The following is an 8,042-nucleotide window of genomic DNA, read 5'->3' as shown; positions in this document are numbered from 1 at the left end:
TTTTAAAAAAAGTACGCAAGCTAAAGTTAGACTGACTGAAATGCAAAAAAATATGGGATCTCCACAACTAAAGCTCAAACAGGACTGCCCTACTAGGTGGAACAGTACATATGATATGCTACGCCGTATCTTAGAAACTAAAAACAGCCTAATTACTACCTTGGCTTTATGTCGGGCGGATTTATCACTGTCGCCACATGAATGGACTGTAATAGAATTGGCTGTACCAATTTTAAAAGTTTTTTATGATGTGACGACCGAAGTTTGCGGGGAAAAATATGTGACTGCTTCAAAAGTGGCCCTTTACTGTCGTATTATGACGGAACATATGTTTACACTTGAAAGTGAATTGCCAGAAAGAATTCCAGTCGAAATCATCCATTTAATTGACGATTTAAGAACGGGACTGGATACAAGATTTCGGGGAATAGAATTAGAGGAACTAATATCAGAGGCCACAATTCTGGACCCGCGATTTAAAAAGAAGGGAAATAATCTTTTGGTCATAACAAACGCAACCCAATTAAACCAAAATCCTCCAACAGTTACTTCGCAAACCCAAGCAGATCATCATCCTCAACCACCAACTCTGACGTCGACGCGTAGGAAATCAATATGGGATAGCTTCGATGTCGAAGTGTCGAATCTTATTCCAGAAAATCCTGCCGCTGCCGGGATAAAAGAACTGGATAGATATATGCAAGAGGACTATCTACATAGGTCTAAAGACCCACTACAATTGTGGGAAGAAAGAAAAAAATTATATCCACTTTTATACGGTTATATGAAAAAACGTTTATGTGTGACAGCCACATCAGTTCCCTGCGAGAGGATTTTTTCAAAAGCAGGGCAGATTTTAATTGAAAAACGGTCCAGATTGGCTTCGAAGAAAGTCAGCCAATTATTATTCCTGAATCAAAACATGTAGATAACGATATTATTTTTTTTAAATTTGATTCATCCATTCAAATCAAAAATAAAAGATTTATATATGAATTTGTGTTTTTTTGTCTTATAAAATGCAGAACGAGATTTGATAATTTTGATCCTCATTAAAAATCGATAAATGTGCGATGAAATCCTAGGAAATCTCAAATTCTCAAATAAATCCTGTGCTTGCTTGCGCGATCCGGCGGAATAATAAACGACTCTTTATCGTTTATTATTCCGCCGGATCTGAAGATTCGCAAACAACTCACAGATTCAAAAGAGTCATTATATGACGAGTCGATACTTCAGAACCTCGGTACTGAACCGATCCGGGCGGAGTCGGATCGGATCGGAATCATAGGCTTTGCTACAAAACAAGTCATCGCTCGCTCGCTATAAATAAAGCCAGCATGCATGTATGTATGCATTTAATTTGAAAATATCTACACACACTGCCATTTTAACACCGTTTGTTTTCAAGCTTCAAGGATTTCTTTATAAAAATACACAATTTACCTATTATCAAAAGGACGAACGAAACGAACGAACGAATCTTTCTCTCTCTCACGAATCTGTACTTCAGTTCAGTCAGCGGGTGGGGCACCGCAGTACCGTACCGACACCGACCGACCGCACCGAGCCGGGGCGGATCGGCCATAGATAAATTAATAATCGCTCGAAAGAACCGGAGTCAATAAAGGAGTCGGATTCAATAAGCGGATATCGGTACCGACACCGGAGCTGGATCTAGTGAGTCAGATCACTTCGCGGAGTTGAGATTACCCAAGTCTAGTGCTTTGTACTGTAACAGTTCACCATTAAGCCCTCTTTTTTTCTTAAAAATCCATTTAGTCTTTAACGGTTTTGCTCCGTTCGGTAAATCCCTTCGGCCGTTAAGGAAACCGAAGTTTGGAAACCAGTTTCCTAAAAGGCTTTTTTTATTCCTCTACGTAACTGGTTTCCTATAAGTCTTTTTTTATACCTCTACGCAACTAGTTTCCTGAAAATACTATGTTATTGTTGCTTGAGCCACTTACGAAACTAATAACCGGATTTCGGGAGAAATGTTTAGGGCCCTCTGCAACAGTTGTACTTCCACGTATTTCAACTGGTAGTACCTACACCCTAGGTCACTAGTACTACTAATTAAAATACAAGAATATAAAAATAAAAAAATATCTCTCGGGTTTTCCCATTGACCGCAGTGTTAATTGTTCAACTGGTAGTACAAATGATACACATACCAGATGTAAACAAAATATACAGTTATATGATTATGTCCCGTGTATGTTATTAACTTATTATCATGTGTGAAAATCGCGAAAGTTTAAATCTATATCCAGGTGTTAACGTAAAAATTGTTTTTCTCGCCTCTTTGTTCTTTTCTTTCATAATTAGACTGGCCACTTACAACAATATCTGTGATGTGAACAATTATTTCTCTGACAGATAGAATACCATTCATGACATGCTATAAAAATACTGAGTGAGTATTCAATGAAGAAATGGAAATTCCAGAAAAAAAAAGTTAAGACGTGCAGTTGCAGCAGATGACGATAAGTAAATGTCTTGTTAATGGGTGCACCGAATCAAGACTTTACAGGCCTTCCGACTTCCACAAGGCAATGTTCCTGTGTAAATATGATTTATATTTACAGGCAAACACACGACTGTGTTCGCAGCACATAGACACGGAAGAGTGGAATAATATTATTAACGAAGCTATTACAACCGAAGAGAGCTTTGCAAAGGAGTATACGGACGACATTGTTGAAATATTTAAGAGCGTACTGCAATGCATTAAACTAACAGCTACATCCGCATTAGAGTAAAATGTAAAAGTACCTATTAAAAAAAATTACGAAACGATAAATTTATTTTAATTCATTTACTTATGGCTAAATCTTAGAGCATAAATAACAGGAGGAGTCTTTCAGTAACTTACCCCTCTGCCGAAAATCTTGCACAATGTGCAAGAAATTATACAAGGCTATATCAATGAGTTCAGAATTCATGTTACTTTATTTCGATATGGCATGCCACGGTATGCCACAACATGCCACGGAACGCCGCGGGATGCCGCAGCACGACCTGCCGTGCAATGCCGTGCCAGTGCCACGCCATCACTGTGGTTTATTTCAGATATTTGGATTTAATAATGACATTAATAACATAAAAACAATTAAATATTACAATATATTTATTTATATTGTTAACAATACAAACATTGATATAAGCTTAGTGCTTGTTCACACAGTTCGTTAACTTAAAACATAATAACTTTTCTTAAGATGAAATGAAAACCACTTCTTTAGTAAATAAAAATAAAAATGCGTATAGTGTAATAATTTCAATACAGTGCCCCACAGTTATTAGTCCATTTTTCAAATCTTCTATTGCATTATCAATTTCACTATCTATTTCTTGGTAGTATTACTTTTTTTGCAGTTATTTTTAAAAATATTAGTAACTTTAGTCTCCTTAATGAAAATTTCTAGTAAATGGGCTACTGCAACATTTTTCTTGCCAATGTACATGTTAATTCGGCTATGCCAACCTTCCAAGTTGTTAGTTGTTCTGACCTCTTCCTTACTACAGCAACAAGTTTTCTCAAGGACTGTATTGTTCAGCCATTATTTTTTAAAATAGTTATTAAATTTATTTATGTCATCACCGAAGGGCGATTTCTGCATCACCTACTGAGTACCACTTTGTACGAAATATCGTGGCAATCGTGCGATTCCGGCACACCGTGATACATGGCGTTTCTTGACAGGGGTTGTTATTTTTAATTTTTTACTCTTTCTAATTTATCTTCTGTTGAAATGGAAATAACAACCTTTGACTTTGATTCCTCGATAAACTTTACACACTGCTTTCATAGCAGCTTTTTCAAAGTTCATTGTTAGACGGCCTCCAATCTTGAAAGATAGATTTAATATGTCGAAAATGGGTTTCATAAGTTTTCTGTTTCTTATCTGGGAGTAAGCAATATATTAATGGATTTATAGATATATATTGTTCATTATAACCATGTAATTAGTATACTTTTTTAAATACTTTTGGACAGAACTTGAATGTCCCGTCACACAATATGTGTTTGAAGTTTTTTACTAAGGGCCGGATATTTTTATTACAGAATATGAGAATACGTTTATCACCTTCACTGTTCTAGTCAGCTAGAAGAAATTTTTCTTCAAACTTTTTAGGCACTATATTTTAGGTACACCTAGGACTCTGTTGCGATTATTAAACAGTCCTGTTTTCTTATTTTCATATGGAGGAATGTTAGCCATCAAATGTATTCCATCACATTCCAATTTATATATACCATTTCATCGTACTGTTTTTGAATAGACTCAAAATTAGATCCTATTGCGTCTTTTAGCTTATCGATCTCTTTCAAAACTTTATTTTGTTGATTGTTTGGCGAACTCAAAATGTAAATTGCATTTTACCACTTCATCTTTTCATTCAATGTTATACTCCATGGCATCCTCGGCTATAATTGCTACAAAGCCAAAACGTGTTACCGTTTGTATATATATTAATTAGCGAGATTAAACAATACATAAGTCGAATCAAACAAGAAAATTATCTGTTGTCATTTAATGAATGTCAAGTACATCATAATTATCTGATAGATGACGTCTTTCAAAACGATAACTGGCCAGATATACAATCAAGAGACTAGGTTATTCAGTGACGTAGAATTATAAATCTTTTCGGAAACTAGTTACATAGAAGTGCATCGGCTCACCTGTCAAAAATGCACACAGGAAGAAATTATCATTGGCTTCCCTAAATACAGCTCTCGAATCATCTGTATCAAATGTAACATCCGGAACATACGTGGCATGTGACGATTGATCTGCGACCTCACTACTTGTCGGTGACTCGGTGTCATCAGCATTATCTACTGTCTCAGAAATTTGTTCTGACTGTACACTGACCTCAGGAGCAAAAGGAATCTCAGGTTGGAAAACTACAACAGATTTTTCGTTCGATAAGTTAAGATGCTTGAGGAATTTGTTCTCTACAAACATAACATTTCTCGCGATTGGAAACTTACTCTTAACGTCTAAGAGTCTGTAACCTTTGGTATTCTCACAATACTCTGCGAATATATAAGGTTTCGCTTTCCGATCTAATTTCTTTCGGCTATTCTATATAGCGTACACCAAGCAACCAAACACACGTAAGTTATCTACGCTCACCTTACGTCCAGTGTGAAGTTCTTCTGGCGTCGCACCTCTGACTGCCTTTGTAGGAGAGCGATTCTTGATGTACACCGCAGTGTTCGCGGCTTCAGCCCAGAAGCGTTGATCCAAACCAGCTTCAAGAAACATACAGCGAACCGCCTCTACAATCGTACGGTTTGCTCGTTCAGCGACAGAATTTTGCTGTGGACAGTGAGGAAGAGTAGTTTGATGACGAATTCCGCACTTATTCAAATACTGCTTGAATCTCGCACTAATGTACTCGCCTCCGTCATCGCTTCTCAAGAGTTTAATATTTTTATTAGTCTCGTTCTCCACAAGAACCTTCAAATTCATAAAACACTCAAAAACTTTATCTTTTGATTAATTTAAAAAGCAAAATGTCTTCCTCGAAAAATCGTCAATAAAAGTTAGCAAATATCTCGCGCCGACTATCGATTTCACCGGCATAGGTCCGCACAAGTCAGTGAGCACTAAGCCTATTAATTCAGTCGCACGTGTAAAAGATTTCTTAGGAAAGGGTAATTTAGTAGCCATACCTTCAATACAGGCGATGCATTGCTCATACGTTGATACATCATAGTCGATACCAGAAGCCATACCGCTCTTCAGTAAATTCATATCCGACTATTCAGATGTCCAAGCCGACGATGCCACAAACCCTGGGTTTCAACCTTCACTTGGGTTTCTGAGGAGCCGTTCACCGGCATGCCGTGTTCATGCGTAACGGGATTAACAGACGCACCCCCGGATTCTAATAAATAAAGACTGTTAGTGCCCCGTTTCGCAACAGCAATTACCAACAGCGATTATCGAACCATTTTCATAAATATTACAAAAATTACTTCAAAACATTTATCTGTCAAAATACTGACAGATAAAAAATTACATGACAACTTCGGTATAAAAACTACATTACTGTACTGACAGTTATCAAACGATTTTGTAAAAAAAGTTTCACATTACCGCGACCCGCAGTAAAAAGTTTTTCACCGTTCCCTACGCTTATTTCTTTTGACGTATCTATCGCACACAAAATCATGCAAAATGTTTTTATTGTTCGTCATATGACACGTTGCACCACTATCGACGTACCGCTCATCTGGATCCAGTTTCACCGCCAATGCCGACAGCATAGTCTTGGTATCAGGGGCTTGAATCTTCTGCGCTACCTGAAGACTGGAACTAGATGGCTTGTCCTTACCCGGCGCTTACCTGCAGTTTTTAGCATAGTGACCTACTTTGCCACATCGAAAGCTCTTAGGACGCTTTGTAGTCGAACTAGCTAAGGCATTCTCTTCCGTACCACCTGCACCTTCATCACCTCGTCTCTACGAATAATTCGCCTCTTGTAATAATTTCATCTTTACCAAATCAGTAGAGAGAGAAAGGTTGCTATGCTCTAATGGCATTATGAGGGGATCAAAATCTTTAGACAGCATTATCCACTAAGCATTATTATTGCAACAAACTCATCGTCGAGAGGAGCATTGATGTCTTGCAGTTGTTGGGCCGTATCTAAAAAATTTGTAGTACACGCCTCCATGCCCTCAAACTGCTGTAGGTTAAGGCCAAACAACATACGAAGCAAACCTAATCTTCTACCCAAACCTTTATCCTCGAATGATTTCTGTAAGTTCTTCCAGGGATCAAACGCTGTGTTGCAATTTTTGACGACGGAATAAACAGTTGGCTGAACACTGAGGCAAATTCGTGCTAGCGCTTTCTCCTGTTTCTTCCTGTCTTCGCACTCTGGTTTTCCTGTCTTGAGATCTTCAACGACGCGTTCGAACAGTTCTTCATGTATGAGTATGATCTTCATTTGAAATTTCCAGGTGGTGTAGTTACTCACCCCAGTGAGTTTTTCAACATTTATTTGACTACCCATTTTGAGAACTTCCTGATTACGAATTAATTGTTAAATTCTAATCACACGCGTGTTTTTATACGCTCTGCTACTATATTAGAGTTTTAAGGAAAACCAACATGACAGGACAATACGGTATAATATAATCAAGTTGTACAACAGCGTTGCTAGGAAACAGCAAAAGAACACATATTTAAACACAAGGAGGTTTACAATCTCTAACATTTGCGGCGCTTGCTTTTGAAACTATGGGGCCGTGGTCACCGGACACAAAGAGGTTGTTGAAGGATTTGTCTGGAAGGTTGGTTCTGGCCTCGGGGGACTCTAGGGCTAGCGCTTATCTCGCTCAAAGGATCGGGATAGTTATACAGAGGGATAATGTGGCCTGCGTTTTGGGGTCGATGCCAGTGACGTCTTATTTTAAGTTAGGTAATTAATTTTGTATTGCAATTTATTGTTAACTAGCTTTTGCCCGCGGCTTCGCCCGCGTGGAATTCGGTTATCGCGCGCTGTTCCCTCGGAAATTGTGCATTTTTCTAAGATATAAAGTAGCCTATGTCACTCTGGCCCATAAACTATCTCTTTGTCAAAAATCAAGTCGATCCGTCGCTCCGTTTCGACGTGAAAGACAGACACACAAACACACACTTTCGCATTTATAATATAAATAATAGTAAAAATAGTATGGATTTATTACCTAATTATTATTTTTATTACTTTTAAATTTGTAGATGTAATTTGTATTGAAATAATGGTAACAATCAATTGTTCAGTACTATCGATACTATCGATAGTTTTCGTAATTTTCTGTCCAATACTATCGATAATATCGATAGTTTTGCATTATTCGACAGCAATAATATCGACTCTATCGATAGTATTGCATGAAAAGAGATATCGATACTATAGATAACTATCGATAGTCTATCGATAGTGGACTATCGATCGGCAACAATATTTCTCTGTAGAAACGCTCCTATGTAATTTACCATTACGAGTTCAACGGACTCCGTAATGACACCGCT

Source organism: Choristoneura fumiferana, chromosome Z (genome assembly GCF_025370935.1).
Source record: "Choristoneura fumiferana chromosome Z, NRCan_CFum_1, whole genome shotgun sequence".
Classification (NCBI taxonomy): domain Eukaryota; kingdom Metazoa; phylum Arthropoda; class Insecta; order Lepidoptera; family Tortricidae; genus Choristoneura; species Choristoneura fumiferana.
The sequence above is the reverse complement of the archived record's forward strand: the minus strand, read 5'-3'. Positions refer to the sequence as shown.